The 25,021-nt window shown below is 33.5% G+C and overlaps 1 long non-coding RNA gene across 2 annotated transcripts; it reads right to left on the bottom strand.

Moving 5' to 3' along the window:
- Positions 1–376: 376 nt before the first annotated feature.
- LOC129221360 (uncharacterized) lies at positions 377–23,262 on the bottom strand. 2 transcript variants are annotated; one of them, XR_008580501.1, is made up of 4 exons: positions 20,492–20,611; positions 10,439–10,643; positions 1,899–2,002; positions 377–948 (listed from the first exon to the last, which is right to left on the bottom strand). It is a non-coding gene; the product is annotated as an uncharacterized LOC129221360 (long non-coding RNA). The 2 variants fall into 2 exon arrangements; XR_008580500.1 differs by lacking the exon at positions 20,492–20,611 and adding an exon at positions 23,095–23,262 and having other exon boundaries at positions 379–948.
- Between the last annotated feature and the right edge of the window lie 1,759 nt (positions 23,263–25,021).

Here is a 25,021-nt window from a genome sequence, read left to right as displayed (position 1 = left end):
AGTCTTGTTAATTCCTCTTTTGTGTGTGTGCATGAGAGAAAGTGAGAGCATGATTTATATTAGTATTATAGTATGATGGCATTATGTTAGCCAGCTTCCAGTATGCAGTAGCTTAATAATTTGTAAAAATGTTTTTTTTTTTAGCATTTTCGTGAAGTAGATTGGAGATCATTTAGTTTCATATCATAAAATTCCACTTTAGTCATTTCATCAGTATACTCAAGAGAATTAAAAATTACCCCAAAGAACCTCTAATACATATTTTTTTTTCTTCAATTAAAAAAACTTTTACTGCATTTAAGTCAATAATTGCACTTTATTTAAAACAACACCCTCATTTACACATGCATATAAATGGTGCAAAAACTGGTTAGTTTAAAAAAAAAAAAAAAATTCATGCATTTTATTTTAAATTTTTAATTAAGAAATGCAACTTCTATGAACTAGATTAGAATTAGCAACTATTAATCAGTTTTAAATGTTAATTTTAAAGATAAATACTTGAACATTCACAGACAATATTTTTTTAATATTGAATATTACTTTAATGTGTTTTATTCTGTTGATATTTTCTCACAAAATATAATTTAACTAAAAATATAGTACTTGGACACAAGGGTTCTAAACAGTAAAATCCATGGCTTTTACCATAGTGTCCAAAACGTTGCCAACCTTGGCACTTAGTCTACAAACCTTACATTTTTTTTATATCTTTAGATTTTTTGCCTCAACACAAACAGCACTTCTATAGAGTATTTTATTGCAGTCTGTATCAGTTGTACAAACAACATAGTATTAAATTTCAATGGAATAAATACAAAAGCTACTTTATGCATGGTGATGAAATGTTCAACAAGGCACTTTTTCTATTCATTGTACTAGAATGCAAGTATTAATGAAGCACAGAGCTTAGTTTTGTTCATGACCTTTAACTGTGGCTTCGGTTAACTGAAAAAAAAATTATATAAATATATATATACATATTACATATTCAAAATCTTAAAAACAACTGTGATACACTCTTGATATTAAATCCTTAACTGCTTTTCAGCTATCAAGTATAACAACATATCCAAATGAAAAATGATCAAATAAGCTTTGTACTGCAATATAATTACAGTGAAAAACCAACGGAAATAAAGCAAATTCTCAAGAGAATACAACAAATAGCATTTTCAAGGCTACAATGGAGCCTCTTCATCAGTGCTAAAAGCTCACCATGCAACCAGAGAGTCGCGAGAGAACAGTTCTCTCTCGACTTTCTGGTTTTGATACAGAATTTTATTCTCAACAATATTTAGTATATGTTTATAACATTAAACCTATAGAAAGCAAGATGTTTGCAAAAAAAAAAAAAAAATCTGACTTTTGACCTTGAATATCTTAAGACGCCGACACAAGATTTTATGAGACTTTTGAGACAGCATTTAGAAAGACAAAATAGAGGTTTTTATAAAGTTTTTACAGCTTCTTATCTCTTATTCTGAAGTTGGACCTCTTTTTCAGCATTATGACTGGACTATTAAATAATTTTACATGTTGATAAAATAAAACCTCTTGAATATTTTCAACTAATTCAATACATTCTCCATAAAATTAAAATCTTTTAGTATGATTAAAATCTATTAAAGTTTTCTTTTATTTATGTTTCCTTTCATTCAGTTAATTTTTTTTTTCATATGTAAATTTAACACATTAAAATAATGAGTTTGGTTTTAAAAATTTTCAATTAAAAACCTAATTTTTAACTAAAATTATCAATGGCAAACAAAATAAATAGCAAACATAAAAAGCATTTTAAATTATACATGATTTTATACAGTTAAATTAGGAGTTAAAACATTGTTTTGATAAAATTGCATTAATATTAAAGACAAATTTGTTGCGATTAAACATACCATATTTAATAAAACTTCAATTTTCAATTTCAAATAGTTGTTTTCTTCAACTAAATCTTGTTTCTGTTTTTGAAGAGCCAATACTTCTCTGGAGTCTTGGTTTTCTGAATTTGAACAACAATGATTAAAATATAAATGACTTGATTAAAAAAAAAAAAAGTTAAAACCTGCTATACAGTAATATATCATTACAACGAATACCAATAAAGCAAAATAAGTTTTCAGAATCAATTTAACATCCATTACATTGCTTGAACTCCATTACAAGGAAATTTTAGTTACAACGAACAAAATTTGTGGTTCCCTGAAGTTCCTTTGTGTGTGTGTGTGTATCAGGACTTCACTGTATCTTCAAAGTATAAAAGCTAGAGAAATTAACGTAAACAGTAATGAATGAAACTGAACATAGGCTATATATGACTGTATCCTATTTTATGGAAACTGATAGTTCTGTTTCCCTCAGCTTCATTACTGGGTGCTACAGTTATAGGTTTAGTGCTACATCCATGCAATCCTATACAGGATTTTATATGCATGTAATGAGTGAAAATTGCTTCTACTCTTCTACATTTGAACGAAGCCTAAACTCCTGTGGATAGTGAAAATTTTCAACCACTTTTTTGATTCTTCATTCCCCTAAAATGACTGTCTTACCAATAAAACTGTTTAGTTACCGGATCGAGTTCAGCCTTGTCACTATAAAGCCTTTCCCTGCATGTTAAACATTACCAAAACATATTATCAAATTATCATGCCGTGCAGGGACGTAACTAGGTTATTTTCGAACAGGGGCAAGACCTCGTTTGGCGCCCCCCCCCCCATACAAAACAAACAAAGCAAAAAAAAAAAAAAAAAATCCCCAAGAAACTTTATAATGTCAACACTAGGGCAAAATTAAAAATTTGGAGATTACCAGTGCAAATGGTAGGGGAACCCCCTCTTCTGACTTGGGGCAAGAGATAGTACTAGTAGCCCTGGTAGGTGCTGCTGTACAGCATGATTTAGAAAAAATTAATGAAAACCTACCTAGGCTATACGCGTTTTACTCAAAACTTGAAAATGTCCACTTGCATCCCTTTGCTTCTCATTGAGTCATATGAGCCAAGAACGAATTTTACACAAAATGCATTTGCAATTTATACATGTCTTGTAATGTAACTTTTCGTTACACTGTGATGGAGTACTCTTTAACCAGTAAAACAAATAGATAAATAACATTCCATTTGGTATCATTTTTGAACCGTTTCACCACTGGAAGCCATAGTTGAATTAGGCAGTGATAAAGGAGTCCGCTGCCTGTAATGAAATGAGCCTTATAAATGCGACATCTGAGAAACAGTTAATGGAAGAACAGAAACCTAATGCGCTTGAGATCAAAACTCTTTCTGTTAACCTTAAAAAACATATCTTAAAAATGTTATATGTTTTCAGTGCGCATCCGTTCAGGTTTTTTTTTTTTTTTTCATTTACAGTACAACTTCATTTTTTCGAACTAGCGGAGACCAAAGGCAATTCGGATAAGGAAAATCCGGGTAATTTGTAAAACAAATTCGTAAATAAGCAGACTTATCTTTTATAACAGCAAAAAAAAAAAAAAAATGCTGTAACAAAATTACATAGGATTGTTACTCGCAATCACTTAATCATTTATAGTTCAGCTGCTGCGTGCTGTGATAGTGTAGGAATGACACTGCAAAAATGCCATGTTGTTTATAAGATGACTATAATTTATTGCACGTCCTATGCAGGAGTTGTGTATTTAATCAAAATAAAGAGCAAATATTTGGTACATAGACAGTTTCGTTCCGGCTATCATAATTTAGAATTATATCATTTCAGTGAATATATTTTTTAACTTTAAAAATTTGATCTGAATAAGCCGGAGATCTGGATAAACGGGGGCAAGATAAATGAGGCTCTACACTGTAAAAACGATTTAGAAACGTTCCTGGAAAATAATAGGCAGCTGATGTGCCCAATTTCAACCAGTGACATATCTTACGAAAACCAGGAACGTTTTCTGATAAAAGTCAGTAATCTTCCTGAAATACTGGGAACTCTCCCCTGTTAAAGCCAGTCGTAAACCTTCTACAAAAATTGAGTAGGTTTACTATATTTGATTAGAACCTTCCTGGTTTACCAAGAAGGATCCAGAAGCATTATCTCAATCATGGCCAATGCTACGCGAGTAATTGCAAGCTAGATCCAAACACATTCCTTGCCTGCTCCTATCCAGTGACTTATTTGCTCCCATATAGAGCTAAGTCAATCCAGACGATACAGATACAGATCATAAATATTTTGAGTCAGAGCGAAGCTCTTTTACTCTGTATGAAAGATAAGATGTGATGGAGTTGACATTAGTTAGGTCATGAGGGGAGGGGGGGGAGGAGGAAAAACAAGAAAAAAGGAATCGTTTCAGGGCCACACTATATACATATTTACATATTTACAACATGAGATAAGACAGTGTAATAGAAGAATAATGAAAATCCGGATAAATAGGAAATACTAGGATAAATAATAACATGAAGTTGAGAATAAGTATGAAGTATAATACAAAAATTTACATGAACGAAGTCATGAGATGGAGAAAAGCAATCTGCCAGACCAACCTGGCAGTTTGCAGCAAACTCCCACGAGGGGGAGCAAGTGATCAATGTCACTAGCAATACTAGGGTTGCTGGCCCTGGTATAGGAGACTAGTGGAGAGTGTAATGAATAAACATAGAGTCCGACGGGAGATTTTTCCCGCCAGAGTTAAAGGTATATAATACCTGTTCATAAATAAGGGGGTTGGTGTGATTTTCAAGATTTGTGAAGAAGTGAGTAGAGGTGTCAATGATGAAGTCAGTAATGTGATTGACTCCAGAGTCATTGTGTAGGGTAGCGTTGGAAACGTACCACGGGGCTTTAAATATTTTCCTAAGAATCTTATTTTGTATTGTTTAGATTTTTGCAATGTTAGATTTGGCAGCATACCCCCATGCAGGTATACTGTAGACAAGGGCTGGTCTGATGATGGTAGTATACAGTAAGAGACAATCCAGACGAAAGAGCCGATACACTTAATAAACACTTTCAGTCAACTTTTAAAACTGGTAGCCAAATCATTTTTCACACCAGTGAAAAGTCTGCATTCGTGCATCTTTTAGCAATTCAGGAAACTTTTTTTCGAAGATACTTGATTTTGCGGGGAAATAGGTAAAAACCTCTGAAATCCCGAAACGTTCCACGGAAATATCCAGTAACATTTCGGAATTTTTTTACAGTGTACTGTAATTATAAATACGCATCAAAAGTACCAAAGGAAAGTTCAATAAGTTTAGAGCCGTAAAAAAATAGCTGATTTCTGACACATTGATTGAGTTGATGATTTAAGCATGTTCAAACCATTGTGTGGGTAGAGAAAATGTATTGAAACTAAGTCGAAAATTTATCGTTATAGTTCAATTTATCCTCAAAATAACCCTAGTATTTTCTAAAGAAAAATTGGCAGCCTCCCGAACTTTAAATTGAATCTCCATTATTATAGTGCGAAACTTTTTTCCAAGAATGAGAAAAATTATAAAATTCAACAAATTTGTATTACATCATTCAAATTATATAAACAATGCCTTACCTACTACCCTAACGTCTTTAGCAGTTAACCACGATGATAAATGAGATGAAGATTGTTGGGACCTCTTTTCGTGGTCTTTCGCTCTCTTTCTGAATTCAGCTTCAAATAGTTTTTTCGACATATCTTAAAATTGATTTAAAACTATACAAGATGAGTAAAAAATATCCTGAGAACGGAGTAAAAAGCAGAAAAAAAGTTCGTGGTACCAGCTAGAGAAGATACTGTTTAGAGAATGGTTCTGTTGGATAAAGATAGTGGCTCCAATCCCTAAGCCATTTTCCTCCCCCTCCCCCCAGAGGAAAATTCTTAGATAAAATGTAACAAGTATTGATCTCTGAGAAAACACATTCATGCTATTTACTGCACCCTCCTACTCTCTCTTTCTCTCTGTCTATCCTTCCCACTCTTTATCCACATTAAACCAGGCAAACTTTCTGCCAGCGCCTGCACAGAGTGTTTTTCTTTTGGGAGGGGGGGAGAGGTGGCTTCTAATAATTTGTCCTTTTTTTCAAAAATTGAATTTAAGCATTTATTTTGTCAGTTTAGTGCCCCTAAAATATGGCGCCCGGGGCACGAGCCCCGTCTGCCCCCCTCTAGTTACGTCCCTGATGCCGTGGCGCGAGTTTCACTGTTAAAGCATGCGGGTTGCTTAATCATTGGCTATTATTTACATGTGGATTAACTTAAAAAAAGAAAAAGTAAAGATATGCAGACTAATGGATGACCCTGTTGAATTTTTACCAAAAAGGTGGTATTTTTACTACAAAATTATCTGTAATTACCAAAACTAGCAACATTTAGCCTAATTTTGTTAGAGCCCCATCAAAACAAAGCTAAAATAGATGTAACACCATTGCTACCGACATGTTAATATATATTGTATTCACTATTGCCAAGTTTATTATCTGTACTGATCCAGGGTGGCGACAGATCAGGGAAATCGGGGAAAAGTCAGGGAAGTTTATTAATCAGGGAAAAGTCAGGGAATTTTGAAAAAATAACAAAAATCAGGGAAAATTGATTTTATGAAGAGATTTATTTTTATTTTTTTTTTGCATTACAAAATTAAGTTCTTTAATTCCCTACTCATTTTCTGCCAATTATCTGTTCAAAAGAAAAGTAAAATTAATGAGGTGCGATTATACACTGCCACATATTTTTGCATCTTTTTTCCTCAATGTCAAAGTATTGAATCTTACTTATTAACCACAGGACGAACTTCCTAAGATTGCTTCTGTGTCTGTTGTTGTTTATTTTACCTAGCTTGAAATTTCCTTTCACGCTTTCAATGCTACGTAAAATAAACAACTGTACAGGCAAAGAGGAAGCCGTCATTAATGCCTTAGCTCCTTTGCCTTTATCCCATTGTTTCGAAGTAATTACCGTACTGTAATCACGATTTCAAGAAGAAATCTTTGGTTTTTGAATTGATACTGATAAAAGTTTAAAAGTTATTACTTCTTCTCGTTTTTAACTTAATTGCTAAAATTGAACTTTCAGTAAAAATAACTTTGAAAATTTAGTTCAAAATAATTTCAATTACGTTTTAGTTCTATCATAAATGCACATATTTTTTTTTAAGAGTGATTTTAATAGTTTCTTAAAATTCTTATGCTAAGTGGTTTCTGGAAGTAATTTTTTTTTTTTAATTTTCTATAATCTTTCCATTTAGAAAATTTAAAGTACTGTTTTTTAGGGTTTTTTCCAAAAAAATTGACTTGATATATTTTTTTAACTATTTTATTAAAAAAGTAGCATCTCTTAAAAATATATCTTTAATTCAACAACTTTACCCAACTTAAAACGTTTAAAATACTGCATTTTATAAAAACATACAATGGATTTCAAGTAGAGCAAAGAAAGAAAACCATTATCATTTGTAACGTAAATCAGGGAAATTTGGTGAACTTAATCAGGGAAAAGTCATTGAACTTTTTTCACAGTTCCTGTCGCCACCCTGTGATCACTGTTCTTGTAGAAATTGCTCATCCAAGTTGCCCACTTTACACTATGTCACACCTGTCATATCACAAAAAAAAAAAAAAAAAAAAAATCAGTTCGGTAAAATAAAATTTACTCATCATAAATACAATGTAAAAAGTTTTATTTGTATGTCTTCTAATGGAAAAAATAATGCTATAGTCATGAAACTTTAAAATATTCACAGGAATTTCTAGAAATATGAGAGCAGGTGAAAACTCATGTCTTGCAAGAATTATACCCGTCACAAGATTATAAAAATTTCTTTAAAAAAATTGAAAACTTTTGCCTCCAAGTGTCATTTTATCTTTTTTTGTTTTGTTTAATTTCTATTTTTTGATATTTATACTATCTCCTGTTCCACCGTGTTGCTTCTCTGGGATGATTTTTCATCCAGAAGCTCACACTTCTTTGCATTGAAAAAGGTGTCCCTTGTAACACCAAAACATGTGTCTGCAATAGTTTGCAATTTTTGTGCTTCATAACATTGGATTACTGATTATTTTAATTTTTAGCACAAAGGTAGTTATTCGTTATATAGTAAAAATTGTGTCTGTGTGTCACACTCATCACAATGAAATTGCCCTATAGCCATTTGTTTACATAGGATTGTCAGTATTCCACTATTTTAATCTTAGACAATTGTTTCAGGAAATGGTTATGATAACAAAATAAAAATAAATACAGTAAAACTTCGATAAGCCGAAGTTGCAGGGACAGCGAAAAAAATTCGTGTTATCGAAAATTCGGCACACTGAATAAAAAAAGCAAACTATATAGAAAAAATAAATACCATCACTGACACTCATTAAATTGAAAATATGAGCAAAAAAGTGATAGAGTAATGTATCAAAGATAATATCGTCGCTTCAAAGGAACAGTAGGATATCTTACTGTTATTCTTGGGGTTAGATGTCTTACTGTTGCTCTAAGACGATGATATATACTTGACATAATAAATGTAGAATATAGTTCTATAAATTCAAGAGCTTGTATAGGTTGGAAAACAAGTTTATAGTCTTATGTATGATATAACAATTTTTACTTTCTTATTTTTTTTTAAACAATCACGATTGCTTATTGTTCTCACTTGAATGTTTCGAATTCCTATCATTTTATTTTCCCACCAGCACCCTCTGCCAGCCCACCGTCGCGTCGACCGGCCTCACGGTGCTGCTCCTCTTGCGAAAACCGTCTCCAGGTTGTGTCAATATCCTACACACACACGCATACACACACATACACACACTCATGCCTGCATACAGACACAATATGCCTACATACACGAACGCCTACACACACGCGCTTACACACACAGCACTGCATACACAACACGCACATGCATACATACACACACACACACACACACGCACCCACACACATGCGCCTACACAAACACACATACATGCGCCTACACAAACACACAAATGCCCATTCATACACGCTCGCGATTGCGAAAAACATAATTTGATTTAAATTCAAGATGCAAAAATTCAAATTAATATATTTTTTTAATCTGTTATCAAACAATGCTTTGAGTGTATAATTTTTTTCTCTCATTTAATATTCCTCAGATATTTTTAAAACCTCAAACAGGGAGTCGGGGACATTCGGATGGGATTCTATAAAAACATGCAATACATCTGCTGCTTTTCTTGCACCGTCGTTTTTTCTGGCACCGCCAATCGAAAAATGGCCGACACTTTTTTTGTTAGGTGTTTCGTCTTCAACTCTGTTATGGGTTTCACAGATCGAAATGGTACTCCAAGTAGGCGAAGTGTAGATATTGTACCTCTATGCAGTTTTCATTTTATTTTATTTTATTTTTTATTTATTTATTTTTTAAATAAAAGATGTTGTTGACACCTTCCGAACCTGATGTTATCCTTACTAACTAATGACGAGGTACACTGGATTCTCTCTATTTTGAACACTCATGGGACCGAACAAAAGTGTTCAGATTATGGGGGTGTTCATTATAGAGGGCGACTGAATAATGTATGTATTGTCCGTTTTTCACAAGAAGGCACTTGACTCCTCCCCCGTCACGTGGTATCCGATGATTCTATTTCGCTGAATTCGGCAGAAGGTATGTTCGGATCATAGCACTTTATTTTAAAAGCAGCAGTTTTTAAAATGGAAGAATAACTAAAATGACAAGAGACAAGTGAAGAAAGTGATGTAAATGACACTAAGACTTTTTTGCAAATTAAAATGCACGCCCAAGTTAAATCTGTCTAGTTTTCTCCTTTAGAAGAGCGTGGATTGCGTACCTATCCCCCTCCCCCCACCCGCATAAAATGGAACTCTGCGTTCGAGGGGGCGTGGCTAAGTGCCTTCTCTTGGAAAACGGACAATATATGTATTCTACTGAGTTCATAAACTATGTTCAGTACTGTAAGCAAAACCCTCCCTGTGATATTTCCCACCTAATTTTCTAGCTGCACTAAATAAAAGCTGTGACTTCCCTTATGAGCAGCTTTTTGTTTTCTACCAAAAGAAATGAAGTAAGCAATAATTTAAGCGAAAAAAAAAACTTGCCAAATTATGTGCAAATAATCTTGTTCGAGATTTATTTGATCCACTTTGTCTAGACGCTTTTTGATGCAATGCAATGGTGCCGATTTTTTTCTTTTAGTTCATACTTTTTAGAAAGGAAAAAAAAACACTATTTCGACTTATAGAGTTACGTTAGCAAAGAAACTTTGACGACAGTCACGAAATAAAATTTGACTCATCGAATATTTCGACTCAACGAACTTCGGCTTATCGAAAATAAATAACATTGATTCTCCTTTCAGTATGACGAGAGTAAATATTCACTTCGGCTTACCGAAGTTTTCGGCTCATCGAAGTTCGACTTACCGAAGTTTCACTGTACAGACATTTATATCTTTGCTGGTGATAAAAATCAATTAATTTTTTTGCTCAGTTTTACCTGTGCGCCATTTTCCGTCTTCAAAAAGGAGAGTACTTTCAGCAAGCTTCAATGAGACATCTTTGTACTCCAAACCCTCATCGACACGTTTTAGGATGCTATTTGATGAAGTTTTGGGAGAGAAAAATTTCTTCAAAGGAGACATAATAAAATTCTTTTATCAGATCACCAATCAGATGCAATCACTACCCAGTGCATCAAACCTCTAAAAATAGATCAAAATATCAAAAAATACGACTAGTTGCAAATTTATTTATTTTTGATTGAATGTTACAAAAGAAGTAAGTCCAGATATTGTTCAAAAGAATTTTGTGGGTTTTTTTTTTACTCATTTAAAGGTATACAAATATATTATATAGTAGAATCCATGTCAATTCAACAAGGGCTGTAACATGATGGTTTCGGATTTTTTTGAATTCAACCTGTGTCAAAATTCATAAAAAATTAAGAAATACGTTTTTTTTTTTTTTTTTGGCCCAAAAATAATTCCTAGGCGGAGATGCAGGCCACCAATGATGGCGGTCCTGTCATGATTTCTCACTTGGGAGTTTCGTCAAAATCTTTAAACTACTTTATCTCAGGAACGGTAGAACATATTTTGTTGTGGTTTGTTTTATTTAAAAGGATATTTTTTCTTGTTTTTAAACATATGCAACATTTCAAAATATGTGTTTTTTTTTCCAGTCTTTTGAAAAAAGTTTAAAATAATGTTTTTGATTTTTCTTAAAAATGTCAATTTAAAAAATTTTCATTTTTTTAGTTTATTGGTACCACTGAGCACTACATTCCCTGAAAAAGAGAGGTTCCACTTTTTTGTTTCACAGATTTTAGAGGCATTTAAAAAATGAAGGTTTTTAAGGAACTCTTTATGTAATTGCAGACCTGAAAATTCAAAAAAAAAAAAAAAAAAAAAAATTTGCAACAAGTGGCCCGATAACACTTTTAATTAAGTTATATAGCGAAATTTTCATTTTGAGTCTCTACTTCATCCGGGAGTTTTATTTTTTATGAAAACAAGAACACCGTCTTCAGCTGATTTGTTGCATTTCCCCATGCAACCTTTCAGCGTAGCGCCAAAAGAATTGTTAAGCACAATACCATCTTGTTTTCACTAATTTTTACATCCTGAATAAAATGGCGACTCAAAATGAAAGTTTCGATATATGACTGAATTAAAAGTGTTCTCTGGCCACTTGCTGTGAAAAAAAATTTTGAATTTCAGGTCTGCCTTTGCGTAAAAGTTCATTAAATACCCTCATTTTTTCAAATGCCACTAAAATCTGCAAAACAAAAAAGTGGAAGCTCTCATTTTCAGGGAATGTAGTGCTCAGTAGTACTAATAAACTGCAAAAAAATAAAAATTTTGAAATTGACATATTTGTGAAAAATCGAAAACATTATTTTGAACTTTTTTTTTCAAAAGACTGGAAAAAAAAACCTAAAGCATACATTTCAAAATGTTGCATATGTTTTTAAACAAGAAAAAAAAACCTTTTAAATAAACAAACTGCAACAAAATATGTTCTACAGTTCCTGAGATAATGTAGTTTAAAAATTTTGACGAAAATCCCAAAGTGAGAAATCATGACAGGACCACCATCTTTAGTGGCCTGTATCTCGCCCCAGGAATTCTTTTGGTGCAAAATAGGAAAAGAAATATATTTTTTATATTTTATGAATTTTAAAATAAATTTTAAAAAATCTGATACCATCATGTTACAGCCCTTGTTGAATTGACATGGATTCTACCATATACATCATACATTAATTGCGTTCATTTCATAAGAAGTACTTCTATAAAGCATACATAATTAAAATTACACAATTTTAAAACTTTTTTTTTTTTTTTGAGATCATTTTCATAAACAACAAAAGTTTTAAGTTTTTATTTTTTTTTAAATTTAATTAGTATAAGACTTTCTCCAACAAAAAAAATTTTGCGGCAAGTTTAATGCTTGCTTTATAAAATATCCATCTTCATACAGGAAATCGTAAAAAATTAAGAGAAGTTAATGAAAACATGGTGGATTTTATATATATATATATATATATATATATATATATATATATATATATATATATATATATATATATATATATATATATATATATATATATTTCCAACAGCAAGGCAGGTACAGAACAAAAAGGTTAAAAGTACAAACAAATAACTAGGACAAAAGTTAGAAAGTTACTGCGGTCATTGGCTCTAAAGCTCCGGAGCTCACCAGTAGTAGTCCATGAATCCAACACTTAACTATTAATAAGGCGTCAATAAATGCTTGGAAAAACATAGCCCATTCTTCCAAAAGCGCAGCTTTTAACTCGGGGGGGGGGGGGGCATGCTGTTCAATGCCTTTTTGTAGACTATCACAAACATGTTCGATGGGATTGAGATGCTGAGACCTTGAGGGCTAGACCATACTTCGAATATTCTCTTCCTTAACATGTTTATAATCTTAATTTTGGACATGAGTGTAGTTTTTGTCAATAGATAAGCTGAGAACATAAATTTGGCTGCAAATAGTAAGAGAGAGAGAACAAGGAATTTTGAGAGAAAATTCATATTTTAAATTGCGCCAGTTATTGTTAAATTTCTCTGAGTGGCATTATTTAAATTTATGTAGAAGGGAAGGATCAAGTGTTATTTCAATAAAAGATTCGTATCTGACATAACTAAACGCCAAATATTGACAATAAATGGCATTTTAATCTACTATTGATATTTTTTCTACCATTCATTTGGAAATGACTCATTAAATACTTCACTCGAACCTTTCTTTTTCTTCAAGTGACTGATTTGTACGTTTTGAAATAAAGGAAAAATGCAAGTTTCGTAGAACCCGTGAGAGATCCCTACGTAATCCTGGTGTTCCGGGGAATACAATTTAAGAAACGCTGTCCTATACAATAGGTGGGAAAACAAGAACAGCAATCGGCATAGAATGTCATCTGAAAAGGGACCTGGATATCAATGGAGTAAATGTGTGTTTGAATAGTTTTGTCAAATGCAAAGCCATCTAGTTCCCATTTCAAGACCAATGCTGCAGACAAAAGCATTGGAATGTGAGGTGCCCTTAAGAGTAGGAGTGATGGATTTTAAAGCGTCAAATGGACCATTGGAAACATTTTGAAAGAGACATTCCATTTCATTTAATGGCATAAGTGGAGAGTTTGAATCAGGAAACTGAATGAATGAATTGATAAACTGTCATCCATAATTAAAATCTTTGAGCTGAAAATTTTAAATGCAGATGAAACAGGGCTTGTTTACCGTGCATTACCAGAAAAAATAATGTGCTTCAAAGGTGAGAAATGTCATGGTGGCAAAATGTCGAAAGAATGTTTAACGGTCTTACTGTGCTCTAGTATGGATGGTGCTAAAGATCTAAGCTGCCCTTAATTATACAAATACAAATACAAAAGTGACGACCAGCAACAGGCTCTGGGCCCAGCTAGACTGGTCCTAGTCAATTTACAATCCCCAGTGAAGATCAATGGCCCTCTTAAAGCTGTCTACTCCTTTGCTCATTACCACCTCTTCCGGTAAGCTGTTCCAAGGTTCCACTACCCTGCTAAAATAATAATTTTTCCTGATATCCATATTAGCCTGAGATTTAAATAGCTTAAAACAATGACCCCTTGTCCTGTTTTCAGTGCTAAACTTTAGCCCCGTAACATCTTTCGTTTTAATAAATTTAAACAGCTGAATCATGTCCCCTCGGTCTCTTCTTTGCTCAAGACTGTACATTTTTAGCCTTCTAAGCCTGGAATCATAATCTAAGTGGGAAAGTCCACTTATTAGCCTTGTAGCCCGCCTTTGCACCCTTTCCAATACATTAATGTCTTTCTTAAGATAAGGAGACCAAAACTGAACAGCATACTCCAAATGGGGTCTTACCAAACTTCTATATAAGGGCAGAAGAACTTCTTTAGATTTATTTGAAATAGATCTATTGATAAACCCAAGCATCTTATTGGCTTTGTTGCTAGCAATGCTGCACTGTTGGCTAAACTTTAAATCCTGACTTATTAAGACCCCCAGATCAGTAACTTTGTCTGCCTGACTAATGACTGAACCTTACAAATAATAACTTGTACACTTATTTCCATGCCCTAAATGTAGCACTTGACATTTCCCAACATTAACAGCCATACCCCATTTATCAGCCCACTCCGTAATATGATCTAGATCCTCTTGCAGCTGATTTGCTTGTTCTTCATTTTCTACAGTCCCCATAACTTTGACATCATCAGCAAAACAATTCATGTTCCCAGAAATTTTTTGTGAATATCGTTCATAAAGACAATGAACAAAACAGGCCCTAACACTGATCCTTGAGGAACCCCGCTTAAGACCTCACTCCAATTAGAATAATTTCCCCTTACAACTACTCTTTGTTTCCTTCCGGTCAGCCAATTTTTTACCCAAATGAAAGTTTTCCCTCCTATTCCTATATCAGCTAATTTGTTAAGTAGAGCAACATGCGGTACCTTATCGAAAGCTTTTTGAAAATCAATGTAAACAACATCTACAGGCTTCTTATTGTCCAAAGCCATGGTAACTTTGTCATAGAAATGTAATAAATTAGTTGCACAAGATTTACCTTTCCTGAAACCGTACTGAAAACTAGTCAATAGATTATTAGTCTCTAGAAAATTTACTATCTTAATTTTCATCAATGTTTCAAAATTTTTGCAAACCACCGAAGTTAGATTCACAGGTCTATAATTTCCCGCACTCCCTTTAGACCCTTTCTTGAAGAGCGGTGTAATGTTAGCCAGCTTCCAGTCCTCTGGCACTGTCCTCGAATTATAAGAAGCATTGAAAATGTTTGCGATTACATCTGCTAATTCCTCTGCACATTCAACTAAAATTTTCGGATAAATATTATCTGGCCCCGGAGCCTTAGTCTCTTTAATTTTTTTCAAATGAAATAAAACGTCATTCCTGGAAAATACAAAGTCCTCAAGCTGTACTATAGCTTGTGTCTTGTTGATGTCAACTGTTGAGATACAGTTATCGTTAAAAACACTCAAAAAAAGTTATTAAGAACATTAGCAATATCACTATCGTCCTGAATTAAAATTCAATGCTCATCAACCAGTGGCCCAATATGACTATTTCGAATTTTCCCCGAATTAGTGTATGCAAAAAACCTCTTGGGATTCCTGTTTATGTTATCTGCCAGTCTTTGCTCCAACTCTCTTTTCTGAATCCGTACCAAATACTTAAATTTACGCCTTGCCTTACAATATTGGAGCCTATCTGCACTGTGACCTGTTTCTCTAAACCGATGAAAAGCAGCTTGCTTGTAATTTAGAGCGTCTTTAGTTTCCCTGGAGAACCACATTGGCCAAATTTTAGTGCTGACACCCTTTCTCCTAAAAGGAACATGATCCCTAACCGTATTCGCTAGATTTTCCTTAAACTCTGCCCACTGAAGATTCACATCGCTATTGTCCAATCCAGAAGAAAAAACTGCCTTCAAACTCTGCCGAAGTGCCACAAAGTCAGTATTTCTGAAATTGGGCACAAACCTAAAATTCTCTACTTTGTGCATATCAAATTTAATCCCAAACCTAATACTGTTGTGGTCACTGTCTCCAATGTGTTCCCCTACACATAACCCCTGAACAGAGCCTTCCGTGTCGCAAAAAACTAGATCTAAAATCGCGTCCTGTCGAGTACCCTGAGTTACAATTTGATCTAAGAAACAGTCACCAATTACTTTCAAAAATTCTTCTTCTCTGCTATTACTATGGTAAAAATTATTCCAATCAATTCCTGGAAAATTAAAATCTCCCATTATGATGACTGACCCCTTGCTAGAAATGTCACTAATAATACTAAACATCTGTTCGTCTTGACCCTGGCTTAAGTTGGATGGCCTATAAATATTCCCCAAACGTAGTTTTTTGCCCTTATTACTAATCAAACTCCAGCCAAATCATATCAATTTCATTAGGTTTATCATTAATTACCAATTCATTGCAAATTAAGGTGTCTCTAACATAAAATAAAACCCCACCACCTCTTTTACCTACTCTATCTTGTCTAAACAAATTATACCCAGCAATAGATAATAAATCATCATCACTTTCGGTAGCCCATGTCTCGGTAACTCCAATAATATCCAAACTCTCGTCTATAATTATGCTATTCAATTCTTCCATCTTGTTCCAAATACTACGAGCATTTGTATAAAAAACCTTAAGTAAGCCCATCTTACTTTTATTTAATGCTGCACGATTGTTTGAATCCCAAGTATTAAAATCTTTTCTCTTATTAGTCACCCTATTTCCGTTTCTACTAAAATCCCGATAGTTAGTACCCTTTCGAATTCTGCTCCTTAAACCATGCCCCCCATTCCAACTTAGTTTTTTGATTCTGAAGCCTCTAAAACCAAACCACTAACCATTTTGACCCCTGTAGAGCTCAGATGTAGGCCATCCCTAGCAATCCAATCTCGTTTACATTTACTCCACACATCAATAAACCTGATACTACGCTTAACGCAAATTTCCTTGAGTACCAGGTTCATACACCTAGCCCGTTGGTTTAACCAACTCCTATGCACTCCATACCTGGGAAGCAAACCAACCACTTGGACATTTGCCGAACAGTTGGTTGCTTTGTCCAACAGGGAATCCTATTGCTTTGTAAACTCATCATTGTTACTATGGCCTACATCGTTAGTTCCCACCCACAAAGTATCCACCACACATCCTCTTTATTAAATACCCCCTTCTTTTCAGCAACCCTATTTACATCTCTCACCCGAGCCCCTGGCAAACAACATCTAGCCACCTTACGTCTAACTCTGCCTATTGAGGCAAAGCCAAAATGTTTTAAAGGAGGGGTAGGTTTTTCAGCGTCAAAAAAAAAAACTTTTTCAATAAACTTTTTGTGGAAAAATGGTTTGATAAAATTTATTAAAACTTTTTATGCATTAGTATGTATCCATTATAGAATACTCTATAAAACTTTGGTCAAAAAATATAAACAGAACAGCCAGTGACAGAGCTTTTCACAGAGCACATTTAGAGAAAGATGATTTGCCGTGTTCACTGTATTTCAGCTAATTTATCTAAAAGCAAAAACTGTTTGAATTTAGTGAAAGTATCCATAATCCTCCTCCCCCCCCCCCAATGGTCTCAGTTTTTTTTATTTATTTATTTTTTTTAACTTTAAAATTTTGGCAGCCGATATAAGTTAAAAATGCTATTTTTCATGAAAGATTTCCCTGTTTTGTAAGTAAAGAACACGTTTAAAAATATAATAACTACAAAACTGAACGTTGGAGGGAAGTTTTTTAATATGCAGGACGTGCATACCAAATTTTAAATGAATCGGTTGAGAAGTTTTAAAATGGGAGTGAATACAGACTTTGAAAAAGTAGTTTTGAGAAAAATGCGTTTAAAGTTTTAGAAGCTAAACAGATTCCAGCTCCATAGAGGACAGACCCTGCAGCAGCTTTAATGTCCTTAGCCTCCCCTTTTTTTTGGATATTTATTTTATATTACACTAGTGGTACTAGCACGACTTTGCACACAATAGAAAAATTAAAAGGTCTTTTGGTTCGCCTGCATATTTACAAATAATGTATCACCAATGGGCTTGTACCCATGTTACGGTTCCATTTTATGATAATTTCGTAATTTACTCGTCCATCTTATGATATTTTGTTCTTAAAATTGGAATAGAAAAAGAACCACATCGAATTTTCGAAAAATCGCTTCGAGGTGCACACTCACATGCTACAAACTAACTTTGTGCCAATTTTCAAGAAAATCGGTCGAACAGTCTAGGCGCTATGCGCGTCACAGACATCCAGACATCCAGAGATCCTCCAGACAAACAGACTTTCAGCTTTATTATTAGTAAAGATTTAACTAACGCTAAGCAAGCAGCACTGACATTATGAGGATCCAAAGCTGACGGAGCTACAGTTTGAAGGAGCAGATTAAATGCTGGATACATTTGAGAATTATGCTAGGATAGACTTGAAATTGTACGAATATATTTTTTGAAATGTTTAACTACAAGAAAAGAAAAAAAAGAAAAAAAATGACTTTTTTAAAGTGCCAAACCCTACCCCTCTTTAAAGGTATGAACGCACAAAAATGGCTTTCAATGGAAAGTCAACAGAAAACATTGGATGAACTTGAAATTGATTACCGAAAGGCTAATGGAATTAATTAAAAAATGGAAAGTCAGAAAAGCCAAATTCTTCTTTTACTAGACAATGTAACCTCTCATCCAGATGTGAAACTGACCAATATACAGACTCCCCCCCCCACCTACAAATAATATATTCTGTCTGCCAACCTCTGGATCAAGGTGTCATAAAAAACTTCCTTCACTAATAAATCAGAAAAATCATTTCTATTGTCTAGGAATGGCTCAAAATTTTCAATGTGAAGGTATTTGATTGTGCGTGATCGATGTTGGTATCCTCGTTGGTTTTGGCCTACTTTGTCACTTCTAAAAGCTCTTCTTCCACTGAGTTCTAAACTGTGTGAGTTCCTCACTTTACTTCTAGAAAGAGCTCTGGAACCAATCGCATAAAATGTCTTCAGTGGCCCAAGCTCTATTATTAGCAGGACAAAATGCAGTTCATTATACGTAATCTGCAATCTTTAGGAGTTTGGATTTTAATAGAGGGGAAAATTTTATCTGTTTGCATTGCCGCATCCGCATAAAACCAAATCTCATCCGCGTAAAATAAAATAAAGGTGTCAAATCTTAAATCGCATAAAATAAACCAGTGTAAAACAAGAGTCTACTGTAAAACATACGAACAGTAAAAATTAGTCTTACAGGCATCTTCATGGATAAATGCAACATGAAAAAAAGTCAAAGACAACAATTACGAGCTGTTTTCTGAAAGTTGAGTTCTAAAAACAGCCTACCTGTTGCTGAAGGTACAGTAAATAACAAAGAACCCATTAATGAACTAACAAAATTAATATGCCTTAGTAATGAAAATGTTGATGAATATGCTGCCATCCATGGAGATGCTGAATGTGAAATAAATTCTTTAAAATGGAGGCAGTTAAAAGCATAACACATAAGAAAACTAAAGAGACAAAGATGAGAAGTTAATGTGATGCTCAAATATACATTGATGAACAAAGATGTGCTGCAAAGAAATAATGTAAGAGCTTAAAATTTCAACTACATCTTTTTAAAAAAACACTAGCAATGTTATGCTTATGTACTTTTTTTGCTTATTTAAAATTGTTTTACTATTTTGTGAAATTAAAGCATTAGTATTTCAATTCGTTCTTTTCTTGTACTTAAAAAGACATCACATTTGGCCACCAAATAAGTTTTCTTTTAATAAGTGTAAATAATTATTCTGTATTAAATAGACTATTTAGAAACTAATTCTTGTGAATTTTCAGTGTCCCCCGGCTAGGCAGACATCCCTTTAAACCAGACAATATTTATAGCCCCATAGGTGTCCGGAATTCGCAACTCCAACAATCTATAGAGGGCACTGCAGCCACCGTCGAATGGCGGATGAAAAAGTTAAAACAAACTCACGCCGTAACGTAGAAAATGCTAATAAGCCTAGTAATTTTTGTTTGTATGCATGACTTTTTTTTTGTTTCATTCTTTCTAAATTAATTATTAAAGTTTTGTGGATGTTCTGGCCCACATAGAAAGAAATGAGAATTCAAGAAGCATTATTAAACGTTAGAAATTAATGCAAATTTCGTAGTTCGTAGTTGTAAGCAGCCATTTCCCAGATGTTGAATTCGATATTTATCAATTCTTGATGGAACTATATTTTCATTGTGGCCATAAGACTGACAAGAATAACATTAAATGCTAAATAGTTTAATTATATGGCATTACCATTGATTATCAAAAGAGAAAGAAGATGCTTCTTTGTCTTGTGCTAATTATTTTACATTTGTAGCTGAGTTATTTCTCAAATTTCCAAATTGGTTAGTTTTAATTTTTTCTGTTTTGTATGTTTTTAATTTCTGAATTATAATTTAATTATGTCATGCTATGCAAATCATCGACAAAATTCTCACCGATATATGATGGTAGTTTTCTTTTTAATTCATCTACCATTATTTCTTTTAACTTATCGAATTCTGTATCTCTTTACAATTTTATTCCATTCATGATAAAAAAATAAAAATGGTTTACAACTAACATGTGTCAAGGGTTTTTTGCTCACACAGTACTAAAACTATAACCCTAAACTATAATCGCACTATTTTGGTGATGAAAATTCTTAGCGTTAAACATTTCTCATTTCGTTCTATGATAATATAATCAAGAAAATATTTTGCATACTGTCCATTCCAACTAAATGCTGCAGTAAAATAAGGTTCGTTTAATTAATTAATTTTTAAACTAGGCAGAGATGGAAGCCCGAATTCTTCTGCTAACGTTATTAAATCTTTCTTTCGAGCTCAAGAAAAAAAAAAACATCCATATTCTTACAAATTCACACAAAACAATAAAAAATTTTACCTTTTATAATGTTACCCTCTTTCAAAAAAAAAAAAAAAAAAAAAAGCTGCGAACAGACGAGCATAGGTAGTTGTTTTTAATTTCATGCAAATGCGAAGTTTGTTAATCCAGAGTTTTCTTGTGTTTACACTATCGCCATTTACCACAATCAACTCACTTTTTAAAGGGAAATAATGAAAACTAACATTATTCTGAGAAGCTCGAGACAATTCCTGTCACTGAAAGCAATCTAAGACACATCTTATGCATTATAAATACGCATAACAAACTGCCTATGTTTACCAACAGACACATGTGAAACGCAATGCTTTACCTTTTTTCTTTAATTTTATAAATCACCGCAAGGTAACGTATTCGAACGCTGGAGTTGCGAATAGAGATTTTTACTCTACTTTACAACAACACACTACTTACACCAGTGGCGGATCCAGCCGACTGTTTTGGAAGGGGCCATCCGAAATTTTTGAACAAACTCCGCAGGGCTGAATTTAGTTCCATGCCGCCCCTAGAATTTGAAATCTGCCCCCCCCCCCTAAAAGAAGCAAAATATCCTTGACTCAAAAAAAAAAAAAAAAAAACGTAAGAAAGTGTTCCCGCCCCGATGAAATTATCACAGTGATCTCCAACAAAATTTTTTATTCGGCAAATTTTGCTGACGATTCGACAAATACCATGATTGAGAAACATTTGAATTTCATAAGATGTGTGAAAGTAATCATTATTAAATTACAAGAAAAAATTGTCTCTATGGAAAATGAAAGAATGCTAATATTTTACGTTCAAGAATAACAATTTAATTCAAAAAATGTGTATTATAATAGCAAATTTGCCGCCACTGAAAATTTTGCCACCCTAGGCCTACTCTGCTTATTGGGAAATTGAGCCCTGATAACTCCCCAGAAATTTTGTTAAATTAAGTTTTAAAAACTCAATTTTCGGGATAACGAGATATTAGGTGAGGGGGTGGATTTAGGAATCTCCTTCGAAAATGTTTCAAAGTTTAAATTTTCGAGTAATTTTTGAAAATTAAGAAACTAAAAACGCATTTTGTCTATTTTTGATGATGTACGGAGAAAGGTCAGGTTTTGGCCGCTGGATCCAAAATACTTTTTGAAAATAAAGCTTAGAAACCAAAATATTCTGTCATTATACATTGAGAAGTTAGAAGAGGAGGGGTGCTCTTCTAGCTCTTCAGCTGTCCAGCCTAAAAATGCACCTTTAGGTAATGTTTGCTTACATTAAAGGAAGTGTGAAGGTGCTTAGTATCCTTCCTTCCTGGAAATATTTTGCCTTTGAGGCTCTAAAAATTCGATTTTTAACTATATTTATACATATTTTAGAAAGGGATGGAAGATTCGCGAGCTCCTCTGAAAAACCTCCTTTTAAAGCTATCATCACGATATAAACTAGGAAAGGAGGGGGTCCTATCAAAACTCGTTTGTAATTGAAGTCCAAAAAAGTTGCTTTTAAGCAAGTTAAGTGATAAGGGCTGGATAAGCTAGTTTCCGTTGACACTTTTTCCAAATAAAAGACTTAAAATGCAATTTTTTGCTACATATCAAGGCATTTGTGAAAGGGCATGGGAAAAGGGGGTTCTCCTCCTAAATTCGAAATTAAAGCCATAAAAACGAAAATTTACGCTCTCTTTGGTCTTGTGAACAATAGGTATACTCTGAGAACCGCAGCATTTAGAGATCGTCCAAGTGTCTGTAGTTGGAATCAATAAAGGATGTAAAAGATGGAGACAAATTTTGTAAAAAACAGTTTTGTTTTGAGGATAGGGGTATAATTTCTCTCCCAATTAAGGCCTATACTTCTTTTTCTGTAAAATACATGTGTTAAATTTTGTTATCTTCTCATAATATTTTCTTTTTTTTTCTTAAAAAAATTCCTACAATCACAAGGCTTTGGGAGGGGCCATGGCCCCCATGGCCCCCCTCTAGATCCGCCCCTGACTTACACTAAATATTTCAGTTGATTTAAACGAAAAAAAAAAATTGCACTATTTTTAAATTGCACCGATATCTAAATACAAAATAAATTAAATATGTGTGAAATGTCAATCAAAATTTAAAATATCGTCGCTAAGAAAATCGGTATGGAAAACGTACGTTCTGAAAACTACATTTTTTCAGACTTATAACACGATACACACCAGCATTAGCAAGTTTGTAGAATATAGAAAATGAATTGAAAGCTGTCAGTGTCACACATCAAAACAGTTTTATTTTCAGATTATGGGACTGAGTGACGAGCTGAGAAACACTTCTGTCTCTCTGGGGGTCTGACAGAAACAGACATGGAGTTTATAAGCTAATATCTCCATGGAAACAGATTTGAATACGTAAACAAAACAATGTTGCCAATTCATAATACTAAACTTCAAAATAATAGCGTTGTATAAAAGGCTGAACTCTTACATTTACATTTAACTTTGTTTTAAGTTATTTAGATTTCGATGAAAGTTAATATCATCTCTTCTTCAGTTCATCCAAGTAAATTTTAGTTCTAAAATTTTACTTGCATTGAAAAACGTTGCAAAATCGTTTAACCTAGAGTCTCTACGTTTTCATGTAGGGACTCTAATTTAACCTTGTTTCTTTTTTTAAACGAGTAACGTTGAAAATGAGGGCAATGATCTGGTATCTCCATAGCAACAGGACTTTGCAACAACGGGAGGAGAATCATAGAGTAAAGAAATATAAGTTCAAAGCGTTTAGTCGAATAATGCATTCAAAAAGTGAATGTGTGAGCAAACTGATTATTCAGATAGTGTAACTCGGTTAGTTTCGTGATGCGAAATTCTTAACGAAACTCACGAAGGAAAAGGGTGGTTGCTCCGTTTGAAAACATGGCGGCGCCCATCGCATACAATGTTTATGTTTTTAATGCGATATGTGCGGTACACATTCAGAGAGCTATGAATTTAATGTTGAGCATCTGAAATCTTGTAGCAAGTAGACATTAGAGATGGCAGGATTTAGAAAATTTTAGTAAAAGAAATTAAAATAAACGCTTTCACAATTTAATTATTTGTTTTAGACAACCAACAATAAACAAAAAAAATGTAATGTATTTTGAATTTTAATTGCCTTTACAAATTCATTGTATAACCTTTAGTCCAATTTAAATACATCCATGCCTACTGTTTCCAAGAACTTAATGGAAAAAAAAAAGTATAACAGGTTTTAAACAAACACATTTTGCATCTTACTTTAACGAATGAAAACTGCCACTTTTCAGGAGAGCTAAAACTGAATACAATTCTTTTCCACCTGAGGCATTTAATTCTTATCAATGTTTTAATTTTTATTTATAATTTTAAGAGTAAAACTATCGTTTGAAGTAGTTATAACCAGTAGGTAGACCTTTTTGAGTACTACGACAAACCATCAAATTTGAAAAACACTATTTTTCACATTCGTTAGTTTACCATTGTGCAGACGATATATCACTCTTTTAAACCTTTTTTCCAAAGTGTAAAGTGTACTCTGAATACATTGAAAGCCTTGATGTATTGAAACATGACTGTACTAAATTACACTTACGCTTTCATACTCTAAACCAGTGATTCCCAACCTGGGGGCGATCGCCCCCAAAGGGGCGATCAAACTCTTCTAGGGGGCGATAAATTTCTGGAGGGCGATAGGGGGGCGACCGGTATTCGGATATCTGGTAATGGGAAATTCTTGACCTTTAAAAAATATATTTATTGAAACAAATCGGTACACAATTCAGAAATATCTTTCAGAATACCTATGTTGTGTAATACCGAACCAATCATATGGCACGTCAAATGAAAGAAAGTCGTTCCCAGAAAATAAGGCATGTATGATTTACAGCTCAATCAAATCTGTTCGGTTAAAAAAAATCCGAAAAGCGAAAAATAATATCTTTTATTTTATTGCCATTTTCACGAGGATGAAAAAAAATCTTGTAGTACTGTCTGACCATTGGCGCCAGCATATATTTAACGCCGGAAAAGTGGATGGATATGTGTAGGAATGGATTTTTGCATTTACTTATCAGTTGTCATTCAGAATCTTGCAATCAGCGCATAAACCTCCTTACGTAGTTTCTAT

Source organism: Uloborus diversus, chromosome 4 (assembly GCF_026930045.1).
Source record: "Uloborus diversus isolate 005 chromosome 4, Udiv.v.3.1, whole genome shotgun sequence".
NCBI lineage: Eukaryota > Metazoa > Arthropoda > Arachnida > Araneae > Uloboridae > Uloborus > Uloborus diversus.
This window is presented reverse-complemented; position numbering and strand designations above follow the sequence as displayed.